Source organism: Eutrigla gurnardus (assembly GCF_963514095.1).
Source record: "Eutrigla gurnardus genome assembly, chromosome: 23".
Lineage (NCBI taxonomy): Eukaryota > Metazoa > Chordata > Actinopteri > Perciformes > Triglidae > Eutrigla > Eutrigla gurnardus.
In genome coordinates, this window is record NC_139934.1 from 6,728,821 (window position 1) to 6,752,152 (window position 23,332).

The following is a 23,332-nucleotide window of genomic DNA, read 5'->3' on the forward strand; positions in this document are numbered from 1 at the left end:
CCAAATTGGGTCAGCGGTTTGTCAGCCCCCATTCCACCGGTCGGGCACAATGTAGAACACACACACACACACACACACACACACACACACGCCGGGGTCCTGTGTCATCCCAGACACGCAGGGGAAAACATCCCTTAATACGACTAAGGTATAACGATGAGTCACTGCCGCTGATTGGCATGCATAACGGTTGTCATAGTAACTGCAGCCTGGCTACGGAGAGAGAGTGACAGGGAGTGTTGATAGCAGTTACAGCCGCGGTGACTAGGGGGAGAGGAGACGGTGAGTCAGATTTGGGGGGGGGGGGGGGGGGGGTAGACACCGGCATCATCAGAGAGAGGAAGGAGGGCATATTTTTAGGCGGCTGCAGTCTGGGAAAGTTGTGCAGTGGAGAGGAGAGCACGTTGATTATATAGTGATATATATAATGCATGCAACCTAATACTTTGAGTAGTGTCAAGACACGGCCGTGCATCATGCTGACTGTACAGGTCCACGCAAATTGCTGGCTCAATATTTTCCATTAGGTTACGAGCTTTTCTGCAAGGAGCTAAAAAAAAAAATATATAATTATATATCAAACTTAGCTTATTGGAGGCGTGTCCATATCAAAGCATGGGGGGATTCCAGCAGTATTTTTGGTCTCCCTCCAACGTGTGAGCTCCGCTAGCGAGAAACGTCCCATTTTTTCAGTCAAGATAAAGAAAAGCAGGTGCTTGAAAACGATGATGTATTTTTATGTTTTCACTGTTAAAGCAACGGGAAGGTGGGAAATCAGCGGTATCCCTCTTAGATGAAGGGAATCCATTACTCACGGATTACTTTATGCTCCGATGAATGGTATCATTACTTAATTTAATGTCGTGCGTTTTCCTTTTTCCGAGACGGGATCTCTGGGCGGAACATAAAACCGATGGGCTATTAGCTTAAGGAGAGAAACGCAGTTTGATTTGCTAGGACGGACAGAAAGGTAAGTTTGGGCCCATTTATGTGACCTTTAATCGGCCGCGCTGACGGAAGTGTCGGAAGACGGCGCTGCTTGAGTCTTAATACTCGAGCGTGGCCGTTCCGAGGAGACGTAACGATCGTTACCCTTTTCAAACCGAACCGGAAAGAATAACTTCATCCCACGCTCCAACTCAGGGAGGGTTATTTCCTCATGTCATCGCTTGCAGCAGGAGACAGTCGGAGTGAGGATGAGGAGGAGGGGGGGAAGTCGTGAACGCCTGCAGGGACAGTCGGTCCCCGGGGCGGTCCACGCTGGGATCCGACTCCTCCGGTGGCTGCAAACTGAAATGTTTAAAAACGCTCTAGGAAAAAGTGAAATGCGGCTCTGGAATGTGTCTACTCGGCGCGGCGGGCCCCGAAAGCCCCGACGTCAGGCGTTGTTGCAGAAGGAGAAGGGCGCCCGAGCCCCGGCTTTGCTGACGCTCGCCCCTCGGACGGCTTCCTTTCCCCCCGCGGCTCGCTGAATGTCAATACGCTCAACGCAACCGTGTGTCTCTTTTGACCTTTACCCTGCTCTTTCTCACTCCTGTAATAACTTCCTCTCATCTTCTTTAATCCCACCTCCTCGTTCTCCTTGAGAGCACCTTTAGCATCTCCCTCCTCCGACTCTATTACTACGCACCGCTCTTTGTTTCTTCTCCGTCCCTCCCCTACCATTTATCTCTCTGCTTGTTTTTTTCTTCTCCATCCTTTGCTCACCTTCCGTCTTATAACCCCTTTACCCGCCTCTGGCGCCTCCTGTATATTTCCGCATCTTCCTCCTTTATGTCTCATTCCCTCCCTTTCTTTCTCTCCCTCTGTCTTGTCTGCCCTTGAGGCAACCTGAGTACGACAATGTTATCAGTCACAGCTCTACCCCACCACCTTTTTTTTTCCCTCCTCCACCTCCTCCTCCGCCCGTCTTTTTTGTCTCATCTCTATCGCTTGCTGACTCTGCTGTGCTGCCCTCCATGTCTCCTTGCCTCTGCTAGTGTTGCAAACGACGCACATATATGCACACACACACACACACACCGATGCTACGTGCCACATGCATGTTTGTCTTTCATCTTCTGCCGTGTTCTTCCCGTCGCAGAGATGTTCTTCTACGTTTCCCTTTCCTGCCTTTCTTCTATTAGGGAGCGGATCTCGTTTGCAACTAGAGCAGTGCAGTGCTGAAGCTCTCCGACACACACACACACACACACACACACACACACACACACACACACACACACACACGTAGTGGGTAACCGATCCGTCCACTCGGTGATCGATGTGACCCAGAGAGATGGATAGCGCCCTGTCCAACTCGTTTACACTCCTCCTCTTGCTCTCTCCTTCTCGCCCCTCTTTCTATCGTGTTCCTCCTCTTTCTTATTTAAAGGTCGTAATCATCACGAGTCATTGATTTGTACAAGTATGTAGTGTTATTAGTTAGTGGTGGGTTTGTATACTGAGGCTCAGCACAGCAGCTTCCAATGGAAAGCAGAGCAAACGTTTGAAAATGTGGAGAAATAAAATGCTAATCAGTTTGTTTTTTAAATGCAAATATATTCGAGAGGATGTGACACCGATATACCACAACATGAAATGATTCTTTAACAAAGTGACAACGTTCCTACCTCAGCTAAGCCAGACTCTTACTGCGAATGTTTACGTCGGAGTTAAATTGGAAACAAGCCGATAGAAACGTACCTATCCCTCCAATTTAATGATGTGTCCCTCATCCTAAAGGACATGAAAGCACCGCCGACGTTAAGTCACACGTCGGCATCCCTGCTTTGTCTTTGATCATCCGATGTTTGGGTTATTTTCTATGAATCTTTCAGTGTGACCCTCACACTAACAGTATATATAGATAGATATTAGATAATCCTTCATATGGGATTACTGTTAACAGCCTGCTGCTTTCAGTGTTGATCAAACACTGTTTTTCTGGTTTTATCTTAACTTTTGGTTTTCCGTATCTTCTGCTAACACTTGAGAATCCCCCTGGGTATCAATAACGTCTTATCTAGCATACAGGTGCAGTATAGTGTGGGTTTACCAACAGTTAATATCCACGCCTGCTGTATATGTTTAGCACACACACAAAGAGACAGATATAAGGCCAAAAAAATACATTTTGGTATCAAGCCTGCCCTCTTTTTGTGTTTTTTTTTTGGAGGAGGGAAAGAATAAAGACAGTGGATGAAAGATGGATGATAGAGAGACAATCCGCTGAGGAGGAGAGGACAGAAAGACGCCGTGAAAAGAGATCAGACAAAGAGCAGATGAAACCTAAAGGAAAAGCCTCCGTGCCGCTGTGAGGGAGAGAAAATCCCTTCGCATAAAAATCTATGTGCATCTGGCGAGATGTATGTGCTCTTTGGCACATCTTCCGTACAAGTGTTCCCGACTGCTTAGCCTTTGTTTTTCCATGTTGTTTTTCTTTTTGCTTCCCTTCCTATTTTGGGAAATCTCTACCCTGCGTGAACCCTCCACCCTCCAGAGAGGAGAGGAGCTCGAGCGAGAAGTTAAAAGCATCCCGTGGAAGGAGCGGTGTACCTCGAGTGTCGGAGCGCGACTCGGAGACGTGTGATCCTCACCTTTATGTCCAAAAGATTCTGTTTAAACGCCCGCGGCGGAGGGCGGATTCACGACGCCGAATTCACATTTTCCTGCGTAACTTTCTGAACCGAAGCTTCAGAATTAAAAGCTCTACTGCGTCTTTGTTAAGACGTCTCATTCTCTTCCCCCATAAATGTCAAGCCCTCTCAAACGTCCCCTAAACACCGTGTGCGGTATACATTTCTGCAAATCTGCATATTGACGTCCGTGTTTGTGCATCCTCTCCGGCACGCGCGAAAGCCATTAGCCTGTAATCGACTTAAAATCGACTTAGGGAATGTTGCAGTGTTTCTAAACAAGGGGATTTGCATTAGCTCTCGAAAGCCACTTATCACAAGCGCAGTAATCCACGGATCTGATTGGAGTGCAAATAGGTACGCGAGGCTGCAGTCAAAAAAAAGAAACGCTGCCAGGCGACGCCGAGGAGTTAACGTCCGAAATGTGGACGGCAGCCGCAAACGGGGAAAGTTTCCAGAGAGAAAACGCCGTTTGACTATCAATACGTGCTGCTCGGCTGTACTGTTTGATGTCAAACACACACACACACACACACACACACACACACACAGATTCTTTCAATCACACTAAGACTTCCTAGTATGCACTCGTACTCTAATCCAGGCCCTTGATATTAGGTGAGCACTTGCATACAGAAACAACTGCAAGCATACCAAAACAGTCTTCCCACACAATCATAATTATAGGGAGGCCGACACACACACACACACACACACACACACACACACACACTCTCTCTCTCTCTCTCTCTCTCTCTAGGCAAGAAACAAAAAAAAAACCCGCCCACATAGCCTCTTCTTGCGGCAGTCGTGTGTACTGTAAGCCCACTCATCCTTTTGATACTATCACTCCTCTGTCTTGCCTCCGTCGTATTCGGCCCTCTTCAGTCATCCAGAGTGTGGAGAGCACAAAGGGGGAGAGAGGGGGTACGACAGCTGGGTGTGGAAACGGGGGCAACAAATGAGGGGTACGGGAGGCTAACCGTGCTAAATCCTAAGAGATGGAGGAGGAGATGGCACAAGATGGTGGAGGGGAAGGGGGAGGGCAAAGAGCCAGGGAAGCGTAGGAGTTTTGACGAAGACAGGGAGGAAGAGGGATGAAGAGTCGGTGTGTGTGTGTGTCGTTAAGCGGATGGGCAGAGAAATATGTAAAGGCGATAAACGGGTGAAGGCCGCCATCCGTCACTGTCAGAGAGAGGGATGAGCGAGGGAAGAGTGGATTTGATTAGGGAGGAAGGGAGGGCTGTGTTAAAAGTGAGTTTGTGAGGCGCCGTCGCCATGGCGGCGGGAAGACGATGGAAGAAGGGGGGAGGGAAGAAGGGGAGGGACATGTGACACTATGCTGAAGAGTTATCGTAGCGATTTGGCTGAACATGTTTGATTTGGACATTAAGCTCATCAGAGGTCAGAAATGAACAGTAAGAGTGTCTTAAAGTCGCCGTTAGCCGTTGTATTGTTAGTCTTCCCCTGTGGAATGTAATATTTGAGTGGCGTACAGCTATAATCCAGTTTGAAGTCAAATCCTTTGCATATTATTGGACGGCTGGGGAGAAGGGCGGGCTTTGAATGCATAGATACGGAGTAACAGAGCACCGTGGCTCCACCCACACTCTTATGTGGTTAAAAATACATTGTGATGGATGGATTTCACAATATTATTGGTTTAAGAAGTTTATTCAGTTATTTTTTGCACTATTGTTAAATAGGTATCATTTGAAGATTAGTGCCAATACTAGAATATCAGGACAGAAAGTATTATTATATATACTTATTCTAGATATCTATTTATAGAGATAAAGCTGTTCATTCGTCATGTTTGGGGTCACTGGCTGTAAAAGTCATGTGGTAAAAATCAATAGCTCTCAGACACGGCTAGCATGTAATCCTAGTGTGCCTCTAAAAATGAAAAAAGAAATCTCCACATGTCATTTAGTGCTTGACGTGTGGTTCATTTTCAATCCATACAGTTTTATTTCTCCCAGTCATATAGGTAGTACAGGCAGAGGGGTATGATGGGAAAAAAACCCTCTGAGATAGATGGTAGGAGTGAATCAAGAGAAGTGGAAAATCATAGAAACGAAGTGAAGTGTAGTCCTCTTTAAAATAAGAGGACTGCTGTCTCTCCTCACAGCGGGGCTCCGAAATAATAGTTCTTCTGAAATCCTCTGTTCAACTAATTCCTCCCAACCCTCTGTGTTGTTGTTTTTTTTTAAAGAGAGAAAAAGAAAGCGTCTGTATGGAGAGCACAGTGTTCCCATCTGTACGCACCATTCTCTCTGAATAAAGCCTTTTGGAATCAATCCTATTTTGAAGATTTTGATAATTGTTTCTATTCCCGGGACGTTGCACAGTGAGATTTTTAAAATGTTGTTTTGGTTGTTTTTTTGTCGTTTTTTTACACCTTTTTTTGGGAAAGTTCCACCTCTGCATCAGAATTAAATGGTTATATAAAGAGCTTGTTTTCCTCTGGCTGACACATTTCTCAGCTGTAGAAACTGTAGTTTTTTTATGCTTCTGAAAAAACTGTTTGCTCCTTGTGTCCAGAGACGTTTCATGAGAGCTGAGTGAAATTGAGAAGAGTGCCTTTCACTACAGCACCTTATCTTAAGTAAGGGGTTCTTAAAAGTATCTCTAATCTTTTGTCGTGGCAACACTTCAAACGAGGCGCGAGCTGCTGTGCTATTTGGAGTGAAAGCATTGAAATAGTATCTGGGAGGGCTTTAAAAAAGGCTGCACACTCTACTCTACTTTGCACACATGAGAAAGGTGGAAAGATTTGTTGAAAAATGGAAGTTTAAGAAGTGAAGAAACCTTGAAAGTGTGCCTGTTTTTGAGGCCAAACATCCTCTGATGTGTACAAGGAAACGCCTGAGTTAACACGCTGCTCCTCCGATTTAAGGCAGGCTGTGAGTTGGTGAACTGTGAAGTGGGCCCGGATCTCCTCTCGGCATGGAAGGAGATGATATGCCTGAAAATATATATATATATTATCCAGATAACCCTCAAAATATGCTTAAAACTCTTAAAATGGAATTCAAACAGTTGTATCAGTAGATTAAATCGTTTTTTATCTCTTTTTTGTGTGAAAAACAATCAAAAAGATTATCATAAATCACAAGGTCATCCTTTTTTTTTAAAGTATACTTTATTTATCTATTTTTTAGAGCTTTTTAAAGTCACGATATGTGCGATTTTACCTCTTCAGGATGTGTTTTCATTTGCAGCCAAATGAAATTCTGTTGAATTTCCCTTATTTTTTGCACAGTCATGGGTTGATTTCTGATATTTTACTGGGCAACAATAAAAAAAAAAAGGTTATGAAACATGCATCAGCAGCTCTACAAAATCCCATCTAGCTGCTAATACAACTCTCTTAGCCATTCTGTTGCCGTGCCGACGTCGTATCTGTTACGGCCGATCTCCTCGGCCCTCGCTGACGTTTTATATTTTTGGTAACATTGTTTCCTCCCTTTTGGAAATATCGCACGACCGCACAGCTTGGGGATCAAATTTTTCCGGGAGTTAAATTGAATTGGCAAACAGTGGAGGTGGCAGTGATTCTCTTTGGCATTTCATCGTTTCCCGTCGCACTAAGGAGTGGCCTTTACGTGCTCTTTTCTACCCGTCTCTTACTGCTGGAAATCAGTATTTGAGTAGATATTTATAGACGTATAGTGTACTGGCACTGCCTGGTGCTCTTAGCATCTCAGATGGGGAAGGTTGTTGTCTTTTTTTTTGCCTTTGAATGCCAAAGAGACTGAAAAGTGGATCTCAGCATTATCTGCTTCTGTAACACACTTTCATTTCTGAAATAATGGGAACAGCTGAGCAAACGAGGGACATAAAGCAGCAGAAGAAAAAAAAGAGGCTACACTGCTATACCTCTTTTACTTGGAGAGGAGTCATTTTTCATTGGTGGGGAGAGCTTGTCATGCCGGTGCCAGCGAGGCGGCTCGATACCTCCCTGTGTCGACGCTCCTCCGCTCCAGATGGCAACGGCACAGTTGCATCTGATTACACTGCGCAGTAGTGTGGTTTAAGGCTGATAAAGCCCCGCTCTAGTCATGTGGACTACTCTAGTCCCTTCACAGGAAACCGCCGCGGACTTCCTGTCAATCCCACCTGTTAGACTCCGGGATCTTGTCCCGAAACCGCTCTGAGCACCAAGCGTCTAATACGAGTTCAGTCTCGCTAAACATTCTCACGCACTTTCATGCTTTCAGGATTTGCGTCAATCGTACGTCGGCGTTTCCGACGCCCTTCGCTTCCTAATCCTCCCGGCTCTCAAACTCTCACACGGAGAAATCCTTAAGCACGGTTCTGCTTGCACCCACAAAATGTGCTTTTGCATGACACACGGGAGAAGAGAAGTGACCTGCCGCTCACCCCGGACATAACGCGCAAGCAGTTTTCCTCTTCCTCCTTCCTCTCCCTTTCTTTCTAACATTTCTGTCCTTTTATAGAGATCGTTTCCTCCCTCCGTCGCTGGAGCAGTCTCTCAATCCATCTTGATTGTTGGTGTTTACATAGAGACACAACTCAGCATCTCTCGCCCAATCAGAACCCCCGCCGCATCGATTGACTGGCCGCCATGGCGACATCGTGTTTCTTTGTTTATATGCGAGTGGCGTTTTGATGATTCAGCATTCTATCTTTCTAAGGCGGGGGGTAACAACATGCCAACAAGGCCTCTGAATGTATTGATCAAGTCAAGCCATTCTGGCGTTTTCTTCCTCCCTCCATGAAACATGGAGGATGCAGGGTGGGCTCTGGTTTTCTCTTTAATGATTACTTGGTTGAGGTCTATTAGTATCAGACGTGTTTGATCACAGAGGCCGTAATGAATCACAAACTGCACACATCTCACCACAAAGTGGTTTTTTTTTTCCTCCTCCCTGACGTGCGACTAATAAAGGCGAAGCAGCTCGGCGCTGCCTGCAGGGGGAAGGCCGCTCCCCCCCCCCCTCCCCTTGAGTTTGTTTATTACTGCAGCTCACATTCTAACGCTGAGCGCTGCTGATGCTTCGCCGTCACACTCGCGCTGTACGCGTCGCAGACGAGCCCGGGTTTCTTCTGACAGTCACCCACGCCGTCTTCCAGGCGGTGATTCACTAGAACAGCTACGAGCCGCCGCATCTGTCGGGCGGCGGTGAAACACCTGCGAGTGTGGAGTTACAGCGCCGGTTGCTTCGGGTGTCGGTGCCGATTTGAGGTTTCATCGGAAGATGTCTTAATGTCTATAATTGGCCAAATATTTGTTGTTTCCAATGGCTCTCATGGCAGGATTTGTGACTTTTCTCAGTTTTATTTAAATGGAAACTAAATATGTTTGCTTTGGGCTGTTTTTTCAGAATAATCAGAGAAGTTAATAATGAAGCTAATCCGTCGCTGCGGCCTTCAAACAGGTTTCTCGGCTAGGTCGCCATTTGTGAGCGTTTTTTACTGATGGGCCCTGAACACATCACAAAACAACCTCATATTCAAATGTAGGTTGATAGATTTGTATCATAACCAAGAGAATGGAATAATATTGTACAGATATGTCCCGGCTTCACTGCGAGGCCTCCACCTCCATCTGTCTTCCCTCTTTACTCCTTCACCTTCACATTTGGCTCTCCCCCATTTCTCCTCCCTCTCCCACAACTCCCTTCCCTCCCACAAGAAAAAAAAAAAAAAGCATCCCTCCGTCTGTCTCCAGCGGTTGCCGTGGTTACAGTTTGTTCTGCTCATCAGGCACCTGCTGTGCCTAAACAGACTGTAAACAGTTTAATTACTCATCCCTTCATCCCTCTATCTTCCCCTCATTCTCGACTAGGCGTCTGCTTGTTGCTTCCACCGCCGTCACTCCGTCAAACTTCCCCTCTCTCTCCCCGCCCTGTCATCACTTTCTTCCTTTCATCTATTCCTTTATCACCCCCCCCACCCCCGTCCTTTTGTCACACTACGTCTGACTACTAACCGTCTAATTACTCGACGTTCAATCGCTTAACGGTTTGATCCGTTCACTCTCCCGTCTCCCGATCCCTCGCCGCGTCACTGCTTTATTAGGACTTTTCTTTTCCCGACATTGTTAGTCCTCCCTTATCCCCACACCTTCTTATCATCCACCTCCCGAGTGTCATCGCTCAGCGTTTCCTTCTTCCTTACTCTCTAATGTGCCTAAGCAGGCAGTCTGGTAATTACTCCTCTTCATCACTCAATCCTTCCATACCTCCCCTGTCTATCTGATGTCTCAGCCTCCTATCCCCAGCCTTTCACCCCCTCCTCCACCATCCGTCATCCCTTCCTCCATCCATTTGGACGTCGTGTGCCACGTCTCCCTTGTTTCGGGGGTTTCAACTCTCCCGCTCCTCCCCTTGATTGAAAGCCGGTAGAATGGGAAAGGCGTGACATCCTGCACCCATCGTGAATCATCCGATGCCCTTTCCTTGTCTTTGTCTCGCAGCTATAACATGGGGATGTAGTTGGAATACTTCATACATCTGTTCCCCGTTAATATTTATCGCTTTACCCCCCCTGACGAGCATGGCCAATCATAGCTTAGCAACCGTAGGGTGTTTTTTCCCTTCCCTTCTCTGTATGTAGCCGGATTGAGAGCAGCACTCGACATTTGGAGAGCTGGATGATGGTTTCTTTTTTTATCTTCTCATAAACCCGAAGTACAAGAAGCACGAGGGAAGGATGATATTTGTCTGATCTAACGTGAGCAGCGTTACTTCCCAGGTCTGCAGCTTTAATGAATGGTTTTCCAAAGTTTCATCCACATCCTGACGCCTTTTTTCCTCTCGTAACGCTAAAAAATGCTGAAAATAGGAACAAAAGAAGCCAAACTCAGTCATTCTCTGGTCCAAGTGTGTAAGCTGAGCTAAGTCTGTGAGTTATGCGTCTTGTGTGATCATTTTCTTTGCAAGATTTTCCTTTTTTCCCCAACAAACCCTGACAGATAACGTCGGCTTAATTAGCTGGCTAGCAACGGCTGATAAAAATCTGTCGGTGACAGTTGTCGTTTCAGACTGCAAACCTGGCGCTCGCCGGCTGGAAACGAGGAGCCGGCTTTTGTCTGGGATCAACAAAAAAAATGACGCATTCTGATGGCGAATTGGCTGACTGTCGACCGCATATGTCGACAGCAAGCTGAGCAGGTGTAGCGACGGTAACTAAGGAGGAGGAGGGCCTTCAGTCTTTTATTTTTTTTTGACTCCCTTTTCAATAAGTGCTCCATTGCCTTTTTCTAGTCATCTAGTTTCATTCAATTGCCAGTCTGCTCGTGTTGGCGAGGCTCCTACCTCGAACAGTGAGCGTCCCATCTGTTCACGCCGCTCCCTCGCCGCCGCCGCCACCTCCGAATGACAGACACCCGCGTCGACGACGAATGATTTAGAGCACGTTTTGTTCCATCTTTATTTTTGAACCAGGCGACATTTATGCTTGACTATCAAATAATCGAATTAGGATTTGCTTGATTGATTTCCAAAGGCCTCTTTTTGTGTTTTTAAAAAGGTCCCCATCATTTATTCAGAAAAACAGCTGCCCCTTCGAAGTCTAAACAGTTGTAAAACCATCAACAGAGCAAGTATTAAGCACCGTCTTAGTTATTCCAATGCGTGGTGTATTGTTTTTAAGCTGATTCTCTTTCCGGGGCAATTAATGTTCCTCTGTGGTAGAATTTCCCTCCCCCCTCCAAAGTTGGGCTTCATAATTGGCACGTGGAAAAGCCCCATGGTACGCCATATTCCCCTTGTAGTTATTCCTCTAAATAGCTCATTACTGGTGTTAGTGATCTTCTGGGGAACTTTTTGGGGTCATGTAAGACTAATTGTAGCCAACAGTGGAAGGCTGTGTAATGATGGCCATCTGTCATTTCTAATTATTCCGTCCTCGTCTAACTCTTGTTTTTTATCTCCCTATGCTAAACCGCCGTCCATTCATCATCCCAGCCTCTTCCTCACCTTCTTTTTATTATCTCCTCACTCATCGCTCTCCCCTCCTAGAGTCTAATTGTTTATCTCGCTTAGCGTTTAATCAATCAACCCTTCAGTCCTTTATTTTCTTTCACAATATCGTCTCTCAAACGCTCCGTCTAAATCTCTTCCATCACAGCATCGCCCCCTCTCTAAATCCCGCCGTTATCTCTCTTTCTCTGCCGCCATGAGCCCTTCACCATATCACTTTCCCTGCCAATCTGTTTGACTGTCTCACTTTTTTCCCCCCGTCGCTCCCAAGAAGTCAAATCAGTGCTTCCCCTTCCCACTGCAATCCTCTGATCTGACCTCTCTCAGCCATCCCTGACCATCGCTCCCCTCCCTCCCTCCCCCGTCTCCCCTGCATCTGTTTTCATCCCTCCCTCTCCTCCCCCGTCTCCATTTCTTTTCTCGTCGCCCTCTCATCCTCCCATATATCCACTCAGTCAGTCTGATCTCCTGTGTCAGTGTGCCAAATCTGTGTGTGTGTGTGTGTGTGTGTGTGCGTGCGCAGACGCAGCTTACATACAAAAAAAAAATACAAAAAAAAAAGCTTCAAACGAAGGGCGGTTAGAGCTATTCTGTGCTGCTCTCAGCCCTGCATCCACACACACACACACACACACACACACACACACACACACACACACACACACACACACACACACACACACACACACACACACACTCACTCACTCAACACGCCAGGTGAGATTACATAAAGGCGAGGTGATGAAAGCCAAGCTCAAACGCACCTCACGAGTAATCTGATACAGGACAGCTGGCTCTCACACACACACACACACACACACACTCACACACACAGAAAGAGAGAGAAAGCCTGATTCTCAGAAGGGAAGGGTGTTTGTAGAGCAGAATAAAAATAAACGGGGACTTGGAGGTGCAGAAGGATTAGAAAAGCATACAGTCATAGAGCCATGTGGGAGATTCCAGTGCTGACATTTGCCTTGTATGTTTTTGTTGACATGAACGCTCAGCCGTTCACTATTTATAGAGTGTGTGTGTGTGTGTGTGTGTGTGTGTGTGTGTGTGTGTGTGTGTGTGTGTGTGTGTGTGTGTGTGTGTGTGTGTGTGTGTGTGTGTGTGTGTGTGTGTGTGTGAGAACAGAGCGTTCCCAGTCCAGAGAGTGCTGGTGTTCACCGCATTGATGTGCTAAATGATTCAGCACAAGAGAGCTAAGCATGCAAACACAGGTTCACCTTTCACTGCCAATATGTGCCGACGGTGTGTGTGTGTGTGTGTGAGTGTGTGTTTTGAAAGAAGTGCGTGGACGTTACCTTTTCCGTCTGTGCGGCTCTATAATCCGAATCAGCTCCACATGTTATCCAGGTGTGTGTGTGTGTGTGTGTTAGTGAGAGAGAGTGTTTAGCACAGATTTCCAGGTGTTTCTCCTCGTGTTGGGCCAGTGAAAGGAGAGACGGGGGGTTGTGTGTTTGTGCCTTTACACCCTTGTCTTACTCTTCAGACACACGGCCCCCCACGCACATCAGCTGGATGTAGGTCAGTGTCAGAATAAAAAATAAAAAATAAAAAAAGTTGCAGAAATCCCACGATATCCTCTTAGGCGTCTGTGGATGGAAGACGAAAACCTGGAAAATCCCCGATGGGTGCCGTATTCCCAAAATAGAGGCCTCGCTTTGAGAAAAGAGAAAGAAATCCACTTTGCTTGAAATCCTATTTGTGGCGTTGTGATGCGATTCCCTCGTGGACAGAGAATAGGGATCCTGGAGTCACCCCCCCTCCCTCCTCCCCCCCTTCCTCCTCCCCCTCCTCCCCCCCTTTCTCTCGTTTTTTCTGTTGATTCCTCCCCTCTCACTCATACAGCTCTACCTCTTCGTTTGTGTTCATCCGGCTCTTCCTCTCCCCCACTATCGCTTCATCCCTCCACGCCGTTCATCCTCCCCCATCCTGCGTTCTCTCACCCCCTCGCTTCCCCCCGGAGTGATTTCCAGGGCGTGTCGCGGTAGATCACCGGCGTAGATCCGCGTTTTTTTTCTCTTTTTGTTCTCCTACATTGAATTAGTTGTGCGTTGATGACCTTGGAGGGAGGTGCGGAGAGGAGGGTGGTTTGGGAGTAAGCTGGAGGGAGGGAGGGGCGGCTAGAAACCTGCAACAAAATAAAAGAGGAGAAGCAAAGGAGGTGTGAGGAGAGAAGGAACTGCTGTGTGCACTGTACCTGTCCCATTAATGCCCCCCCCCCCTTAGATATCCACATCCACCCCCCCTTTCCTCCCCACCTTGCCACCCCTAGTATTTTTTTCTCCCCCCTCCTCACCTGTCTGTCAGAGAGAATCAATAGTTCTGAGACCTTTTTAACGTCTCAGCGGGGTGCATTGTCTTGTTCTCTCTCTCTCTCTCTCTCTCTCTCTCTCTCTCTCTCTCTCTCTCTCTCTCACACACACACTTGCAGCACATTCACACATGCTTTAACACACACACACACACACATCCACTAAGTAGTCATGCAGTGATACTCTCCTGCAAGCGCACACAGCAGCCTCTGCATGCCTCTCTCGCTCTCTCTTCCAGTCACACACACACACACACACACACACACACACACACACACACACACACACACACACACACACACACACGCAGTCTAATGAAACAACTGGGCTATTGATCAGCGCCATGAATGTCAGACAGTCCAAAAGTCTGACCCCCCTCCTCCTCCAACACACACACACACACTGACACACACACTCTCACTGAGCTGTCAATCAAACTCCCAAAGCCGACATCTTTTAAGAAGACAGTCTCATTATCTCGCCCGACGGCGTGCCCCGCTGTGTGTTTGTGTTCGTTCCTGCAGCAGCTCCATACATGCACCTCCTCCTCCTCCTCCTCCTCCTCCTCCCGTCTTGACTTTGCTACTTCAAAAGCACAATACATCTACTTGCTATTTTCATCCATTTTTTTATTTTACGGTCTTCTTCTGCTTCTTTCATCCTCAACCATCTTTCTTTTATTTTTGCCCTCCGCTAGATGAAGAGGTTGAATCACTAACCTTGTTATCCGGATCATTCCACCGCAACTCCTGGAACCGTCACATCTCCCTGTCTCCGCGGCTCTCTCTCTATCTCAGCTCCGTGGAAAAACACCCATCTCTCTCTCTCTCTCTGCCTCTCTCTCTCTCTCACTCCCTCTCTATCTCGCGCTGTCTATCCCCCCCCCTCTCTCTCTCTCTCACTGGTCGTCCCCTCGCTCGGTCTCGACAGCTGCAGCGCTCTCCCTGCCTCCTCCGTCGCTCTTCCGTCAGGCTGTAGGCTGATTGAATTTTAAGTCATGTTAATCCCACAGGACAGGTATTGAATGAAGGAAGGGACACTGCAACGGGGGGAAAAAAGGGTCGAGAGAGAGGGAAAAAAACCCACAATGCAGGAAGTAAGCTGCCTTGTATTTTTAGAAATCTCTCTTCTTCAGGGAGGTTTTCTCCAGTTTTCCTCCCCTCCTCCTGCCTCCCGCAGTCACTTCACTTCATTCATCCTCTTTCTTTTCTCTTTGTCCTGTCTGATGGAGGAGAGGGTTCGATTCTCGAGCCAAAGAGAGGACTGTGATCCGGCTCCGGCAGTGGCAAGCAACGGACTGAGAGAGAGAGAGAGAGAGGAAACAGAGAGGAGAGAGAGAGAGGCATGAATATGAGAGGGGGGGGGGGGGTGCGAGGGGAGGAGGAAAAAAGATGGAATCCTTTATGAGGAGGAAGAGGGAAGATGAAGAGAGGAATCGGGAGAGCGAGAGGGGGGAGGGTGATAAAAGAGGAGAGGGAGAATGAAACAGCGGGAGGGAGTGAAGAGGAGTAACGGTTATGAAGGGCAGTCATGGAATGTAAACGTATTCAGAATTCAACTTACGCACAGTTTTGAGGTACTTTACTTGAACACAGCCTTCCAATGCAAATACACAATTAATGAGGCTTTTAATGAACATAGAAATTAATCTTTTTGACCAGTAGAAGCATGAAGAGGCAGACAAAACCACGTTTGCATGGGATTTGTATTATATAAGATGATAAATAAAGGTTTTCGGAGTTAGAGGTTCCACTGACGTCATCTCCGATCCGAGCCACGAAGATCGCACGTACAAACGTAGGGTTGCAGAGCCGTTAGCGAAGGGGTGAGGAGCTCACCCATAGGTGCGTAGGAAGGGGGCCGGCTTAAGTATCTGATCAGGATGCTTCTTTAGTTCGGGGTTTTCCGGGCACACGAGCATTAAGAATAACGATAAAGAAACAGCCAATCTTATACTCGACGGTCATATACAAGCATCAGTATTAAATTGAGGTTGTTTCATAACCGGCTAAAAGTTCCTCACGGTAACTTTGAAGTACGTTTTTGGGATAATACCTCCATACTTTCACAGATTTTTAATTCCACTTCTGCTCCTGAGAGTATTTCTACTGTGTGAAATGAGTTATTTTGCCTAAGCAGAGGATCTCTGTAGGTCTTCACCACTGATGGATGAAGAGGGGAGGAGATAAGGAGTTGGCTGGGATGACAAGCTCTTGGTGCCTGGAGCGTCTCCGGGTCCGACTGGGACGAGGGGAGGGGGGGCAAAGATGGATGATTAAGAGCGAGCGAGCATACGAGTAACAGCGTGTGAGGAGAGGGAGAAGAGGCCGAGGATCTCTGGAGTGTGGGAGGGAGGGGTTAGGGAGGGAGGAGTGGATGGAGTGATAGCACGGCAATAGGAACGAGTGTTGCTGATATGACTTCAAACGGCGGTCTGGGAGGAGGGGGGGGGGGGGGTGCTGCCTGAAATAGGAGTTTAATGGAAACCCGGCTGCGAGTGTGACGGCGACCCATTACTGCAGAACCTCGAAAACGGAGATATTGGATGTCGAAATGAAGGCTTCCCACATCGGCGTACGAAACACTTTGTCAACGCGATCGCACGCCGGAGATGAAGATGGGATTGAAAGGCGGGGGTTTGGTTTGTGTTATGGATTAACGTATCACAATTTCCTACCAGGAGTTCATTTTTTTTGGCAGTTGGTCTTCATATTATGTCTCCATCTGGTTATCAAGCATCTATCTGTATCTGTCTTTCCTCTCCCCCCCTCTGTATTTTTTAACCTAGTCAGCTAAACCTCCCTCAAAGCAAGGTCCAGCAAGGAGAGGTCCGCTATATAATGTCACCCGAACTTATCCCGTTTACAGCGCACGCCTTTTTATGGCTCGCACAATTAATCAACCCTCTAGTGGTTTGGCACCCCGTCATCGGGGAGGGTCACCTTGCTGAACGGCTAAAACCAACGTGACCCGCTGCTGGGTGATGGATGGAATGAGAGAAATCTCATCACTGACCGCTTGTTAAGGAATGTATCCACCACTTGAACTCAAAAAAAATCAGCCTGTGGATATGATGACATTTATAGATGTTAGAAGCAACCGTAAATCTAGGTCAAAGGTGAAAGATTTTGTGCCCGCCGGATCGATGGCTTTTAAAGTGGAGCTCTCTTGGACCGAGAACTGAGCGGAGACACTGGCAGGGTGGTTTTTAGTTCATTCTGAGCTTTAATCAGAAAGAGAGCAGACCTGTCCTGCTTCGGTCCGGCCAAATTAGCCCTCAAAGTGAAAGTAGTTGCAGGGGAGTCGGCCTACTGACCCTCCCCCGTACGAATCTATTTGCTTTTTTTTTTTTTTTTCTGTTGCAAATTGCTTCACTGGTCAACTCACTGGCCATGAACTGGAAATATCGTATGTATGCAGGTCGCTCAGGTTGATGTTGTGAAGTTTTAGTAACTCTTGTAGTCCCAAGGAGCAGTTTTCCCCTGGAGTATTATCATTTAAAGGAATACTAGTTCCTCGTGTTCTCAACCTGTCTATAGGGGGCGCCACCCACTGAGACTACAGACCTGTTACAGACCAGTGGGAAGGCTACAGACCTGTTACAGACCAGTGGTGGGACCCCAATTGCAGAAACTTAAAGCAACATCCACCATCTTGCTTGGAAGCTTGCGCCTGCGGAGCTGTGCATTGTGGGAGTTGTTGTCTTCCATCCACATGCGCCAAAAAGACACCATCTGTCTTTTCACGGTCAAGAAGGCACCAAATAAAAAATGTATTTTGCGTTTTAACTACATATCTGACCCACTTTCTGTACAGATTAATGTTTCCACCGGTGACGTATCCCTTTAATTGAGTTTTTTTAATCTTGTGCACAAGCTGGTGCTCTGGTGACACCATGCATGGTTTTACACTCTCCCACTGACCCACAGGTGTGAAACGCCTCCAAAAAAACCGTTGGCACATGTTTTACTAGCACCGTTTCTTCTATCTCAGCTGTGCAGCTCAATAACGCGTCCTTGCCAGCAGCAAGAATATACGAGGGACAGACGCTAGACAACTAGAAGGTTGAGAATTTGAGGAATCCAAATTAAAACAGCAGGAGAAAATGACTCCGCTTTATGTTTACATGTCATGTTCGGCCGGTTCGTCATCAAGTGAGGAAATGTTCTGTAGTTTCGTGTGTTTGTGCAAATGAGTCACGGTGGCTAAATGTAAGCGGCGGGATAAAAAAAGACGGTGAGCACCTGTGTACACAAACATGTCATCATGTCAAATGCTTCCTTTCACACACACATTTCACACGGCCTCTTTACAGGCAACACCGTCACACACATGATGGGGGGAACGTACACTCACTCAGGAGGCCATCGCATGATTGCACACGCTATAGTATCGCACAAATCAGGACAGGGCAGTTAGACACACACACACACCTCTTACAAGGCTAAGTGAAATGCACACACACACTTGCTCAGCTGTGATGTTAGGGGTAAATGGTGTGGAGGCTTGGATAGAAGGGCAGATCCCCCTCTATTTGTCTCAATCTAGAGATAATGAGAGACAAGGACACACACACACACACACAGCTACACAACCCCGCCTTCTAATTCTTGCTCTTGAAGCCATTTGCATGTCATTGTGCCTTTTTATTTCTTTTCCACTGCACCAGTGATAGCGCCTTTCTGAAATGATTTCACAGCTACTGCCGGTGGAGCGTTTTTTTTTGTTGTTTTTTACCAGCCGTCGGCAGCAGCCGATGAAGTATGAGAAAAACATGCCGGGCCTCATTTGTCACATCGCTTTAAGTGTAGAATGTTGACAAACACACTCAGACGTACAGTAAAGACGGAGGGCTGGAGTGACCTCAGGGATTTGTCGGGCGGAGAAAAAGAATCAAACAGGGGAGAGTTGCTTTAATGCTTTATGTTGTGGAATTTACAGTGGAAATAATGTATGGGAGCAACTAATAAAACTTTCTGTGTTGGTGTGCGGAGGGGGGCGAGCTACATAAACGGGCCTGCACAGAAGAGAGGATGTGTAGAGGAAAATACGTTTAAAAAAAGGCTGTTAAATGTCGAAATGGAAAGCTGGGAGGTACAAATGAAAATATTGCAAATTAGATTTTGTTTGTTGATTGTTTCCCCTAAAACGAGTTCCTGTGGTTTCTTGGCATCGGGTCTGTGTGTGTGTAAGTGTGTGTGTGTGTGTGTGTGTGTGTGTGTGTAGTACAGAAAGTCAAAGACAAAGTCACAAAGCGGCGTGAAGTGAAGATCCTTTTATTGCTCGCATATTGAGCTCCGTCCCACAGTTTTCATTACGGCCGTGATAATGCGGCGTTATCCTTCCCTATCTTTGTTCAAACATTGCAGTAAAACTCTGTTTGAGTTGCTCCTTTTTAACATTACAGCACGTGTCCACTGTAAATTGCAGTTTAAAGCCCCCTTCAACACAACGCACCTCCAGCTGACCCCCTTCGCCACGAGTCCTCATGCTGGGATGTGTCGCAAAACCGCCGTTTTTTTAAAAAACTCCCGTCAGAGCCGTAGCTGGATTAACGTGTTTACAAGACTGCTTTTAAATAACGCATCTAAAATTCACTCACTGTCTTTAAGCCCGTTCCGACGACGAGGATAAATGCATTAGCGGAATCGGGAGCATGTTGTTTACATGGGCCTCAGTCACATCGCCACTTTTAATCGCATTACGAATCGGATTATTGGCTGAGTAAACACGACTAATGGTTACTTCTCACAGTGGGACGTTTTGACTTTAAATACAGGTGTAACTAAGAACATTAGTAAATGACTACATTCGGTGCAGGCGTGCCCCCGGCGCTGCTCACGCTGGGCTTTGAGACGCGGGCGGAGACGCTTCAGCACCACGGTCAGCGCCCCCACGAGCCGCAACGGCCGACCTCGCGGTGGGAACACGCGTGGAGGAGCAGCAGCAGGAGGCGGAGCGCAGATCAAAAGAGCATTAAAGAATGAAATGTGAAAACCTATAAACGCTGTCTGGAAAGTCTCAGCCAACCCCCGGATACGGCTGTAAAACATTCCCATAAATAATGCATGGCGTTCTGTGCTGAGAGAATCTAGACAGTTATAGTACATTCTGTAAATAAGAGGCGGGTATTAGTCATTTGGTGTTCTGGGCTCCCATAGTCCCCTGGAAACGGAGAGACTGGATGTTTTGGGATTAAAGGCGTCCCGCTGAGCCGTAGATGGAAGAAAAGGATTAAATATGGTCTCGTTGGTCGAGTCAGCGTTTCTGTATTAGTTCAGCTTTTTAAATAGACGTCCAGCTATCGTTGCTCAATATCTATTAGCGCGGCGCGGATGAATCAGCTTTTGACTTCTGACAGTAGTCATCGATAGAGAGAGCCCATTAGATGAGATGCTTCACTTTGATGATGATGATGATGCCTAATGGAAAGTGGTGAATTGAATGTGATACGGAGGAGAGGCACGCTGCTTTCCTTTTGATTTCTAATAAGCAACGTGTGAATCATAAAGTAACCCTTACAGAGCCGTGACATATCAGGCTGAGTTTTGCCGTGATGCAACGTGAACGTTAAATGAGGCGAGGCAGTATCTGGTGTCTTTGAAAAGCAATTTTTATTGAAATTGAAAGAGATGATTTATATTGGAAAATTAAAACAGATGTGTGACTGCAATATTTGGCCTTCGGTTCTACAAAATGCACGATAAAATGAAGGGCTATGATGTGAAGTTGAATGATGAGAAGGTATTAAATGGAAAGCCGAATTATCTATGAGTTATTTCATCCAATTACATATTTATCTTCTCGTTGAAGAAAATGACTCACCGTCTATCTGGCCGCCATTATGATACCCGAGCAGGTCTTTTGTGCTTCTTGTGTTATCGTAATCCCTCCTCTCCTCCTGAGTGTTGATGCTATTAGAACATTTTGTGTGACATTAGCAGTCAAATCCTGACACAGGAATGTGTTTTGAAGTGATGCATCGTATGGTTTTGGAGTGTCCAGCTGTGGGGTTTCTCTAGAAGGTCATCTCTGGCGCTACGGTTGCCTTCGTTTTTTGCTTTCTTGTGCTGTTCACTGTAATACTGCGCTGTTTTTTCTAGACCACCCCTTTAGGGTTTACAGTTTTATTTCTTCTAACACAATAATATATTTCTGTTTTTATATCACTGCTCCTCAGAGCGCTTGGACCACATAAGCAGCGGCCTCATACATAAAACCAGACGGCTGCTGCATGTTGCTCTTTAAACTACGACTCTGGAATCAAAACGAGCCACAGGCGTTGTTGGGAGGAAGCCAGGTAGAAGTTATTAGATGTTAAAGGGAAGCGGCCGAGTAATGAATGGTAACACTATGTAGATTATGCACAAGGTTTGAGGTTGAAATTTCCATTAAATGTAATAGCTTTGTGTATTCTAGATCCGGATTTTATCCGACGGTTAATGCTAACCCACATTAATCTATAAATTGGTAATTACTGCTGCCTGCGTTTTGTTGCGTATTATGAATTACATGTAGGTGTGATCCAACCCCTAGGTCCACACACTGTGAGTCCTCACAGCAAGACTATGAGTTCCCGAGTTTAACACATTTTTCAAAAACTTTTATCACGCTGTGAGCCTGTTTATTATAAATACACTCTCGTCGGGGAGTTAGCATTCACAGCACGTCGATGAAACCCACCGCTGAGCTGGCGCTGGATTACCTATTAAACTACACTTCAACCCTGAAACAGAAAAAAATCATATCTCACGTTTGACAGGTCAACAAGTATCCGCTGACGTGAGTGAGCGTCGACCAAAGGAACCGCCATTAGAGCATCAAACGCCGCCGCCGCCCGGTGCGTTATCGGCTGACAATGATGTGAAATAGAGGACGGCAATGATTCGGCATGTATAGCCAAATTAAATCCATCACACTGGCAATAGTGTGGAGCCTGAGGGGACCCTCCTCTCCCTGTTAAAAGATAATATGTATAGCAGATTTTTGTTTGTAGTATATCAGTTTAAGATATCATTCGAGACCAAATAGGCTCCAGCTCTACTTCTGGTGTGTGTTTATGTGTTGCGTTTTCCTCGGGCTGGAAAGGTTGATGATCTCCTGCTGCTTTATGCTACTTCAGAACCCTCCTGTAGGAATCCTGGTTCAGTTTTCATTGGTTTATATGTATTTTTTTGGAGTGTGGACGTTGCTTTTCACAACCTGAGGGTTTAGGATACGTTGCTGCCCCACAGGAATAAGGTGTTGTTATAGTAACCAAGTGAACCTCTGGGTACAGGTCGTAGTTGTATTTGTGCAACATGCTAAGTGTGAGAGGATCACTCACAAGTACAAGTATAATTAACACAGAAGACCAGCCACCTGCCAGCAGAGTCTGAGACGGCTCACTCTGTGGGCTTGGAGTTCATCACGAGTCGTTTAATGCGTCACAGTCCTACTGCTTAAGGATTCCCAAAATACCACTAAGTAGCTATCTGTTTTAATAAGCCCGCGTCTCAGGGTCCCTGTAAGAGGCCTTCTTTTAGCTAGCTCAGTAGTGTCTGAGTCAGACTATTTAAGGATGACACATCACATATTCCTGTATGATTGCGGGTGACTGCATCTCCCCAGGTGGTCAAGATACTAATAGTTGTTTCAAGAACGTCTGAAAAATCAATTACATGTCGTCATGGTTTGACAAGTCGGAATACTTGGCTGGCTTATTTGTCCGAAATGCCAATATCATGTCCAGTTTCACTTACCCTTTGAATCGTCTCGTCTCCTGGTTCGGCTTGTAATACCCTGCATTAGTGTTAACAGCCCCCACAGACCAGTGTGAACTCAACCCCCTGTGAATGGTGTCATTTAAGTGCAGCTATAGTTATATTTCAGAGCACTTGAGGAAAAAGGTTTCGTCAAAACAAAAGCATTTGCTCTTTTTAGACCACTGACAAGTTGACTGGTGCTTTTACAGTGTGAGTGTGTCGCATTTCTCACAAAAAAAAAAAGAAAGTATTTACCGTTAATGCTTTGGATCTTAAAATGTAGGCTTTCCTTACATTCCCCCCGGTGACATCATGTGTCTAAGTTCAGCACCATGGACAGCACCGCCACCAGCACCATGCACAGTGCCCTGTTCAGCACCATGGATAGCGTCAGTTCAGAACTATGGCCAGTCCCCTGTTCAGCACCATGGACAGTACCCTTACCAGCACCATAGGCAGCACCATGGACAGTCCCCTGTTCAGCACCATGGACAGTACCCTTACCAGCACCATAGGCAGCACCATGGACAGCACCGCCACCAGCACCATGCACAGTGCCCTGTTCAGCACCATGGATAGCGTCAGTTCAGAACTATGGCCAGTCCCCTGTTCAGCACCATGGACAGCACCCTTACCAGCACCATAGGCAGCACCATGGACAGTCCCCTGTTCAGCACCATGGATAGCACCAGTTCAGC

The 23,332-nt window shown here is 46.6% G+C and overlaps 2 protein-coding genes across 2 annotated transcripts in view; one reads left to right on the forward strand and one right to left on the reverse strand.

Moving 5' to 3' along the window:
* The window catches only part of LOC311009354 (leucine-rich repeat and fibronectin type-III domain-containing protein 4), a 30,748-nt gene extending 17,411 nt beyond the window's left edge, over positions 1-13,337 (reverse strand). Inside the window, exon 1 of the mRNA XM_084003472.1 lies at positions 12,877-13,337. The gene's annotated coding sequence lies outside the window, so the exon portion shown is untranslated. The remainder of the gene's footprint in view (positions 1-12,876) is intronic.
* pcxb (pyruvate carboxylase b) overlaps positions 1-23,332 on the forward strand; it is a 206,361-nt gene that overhangs the window by 137,486 nt on the left and 45,543 nt on the right. The window lies entirely within an intron of this gene.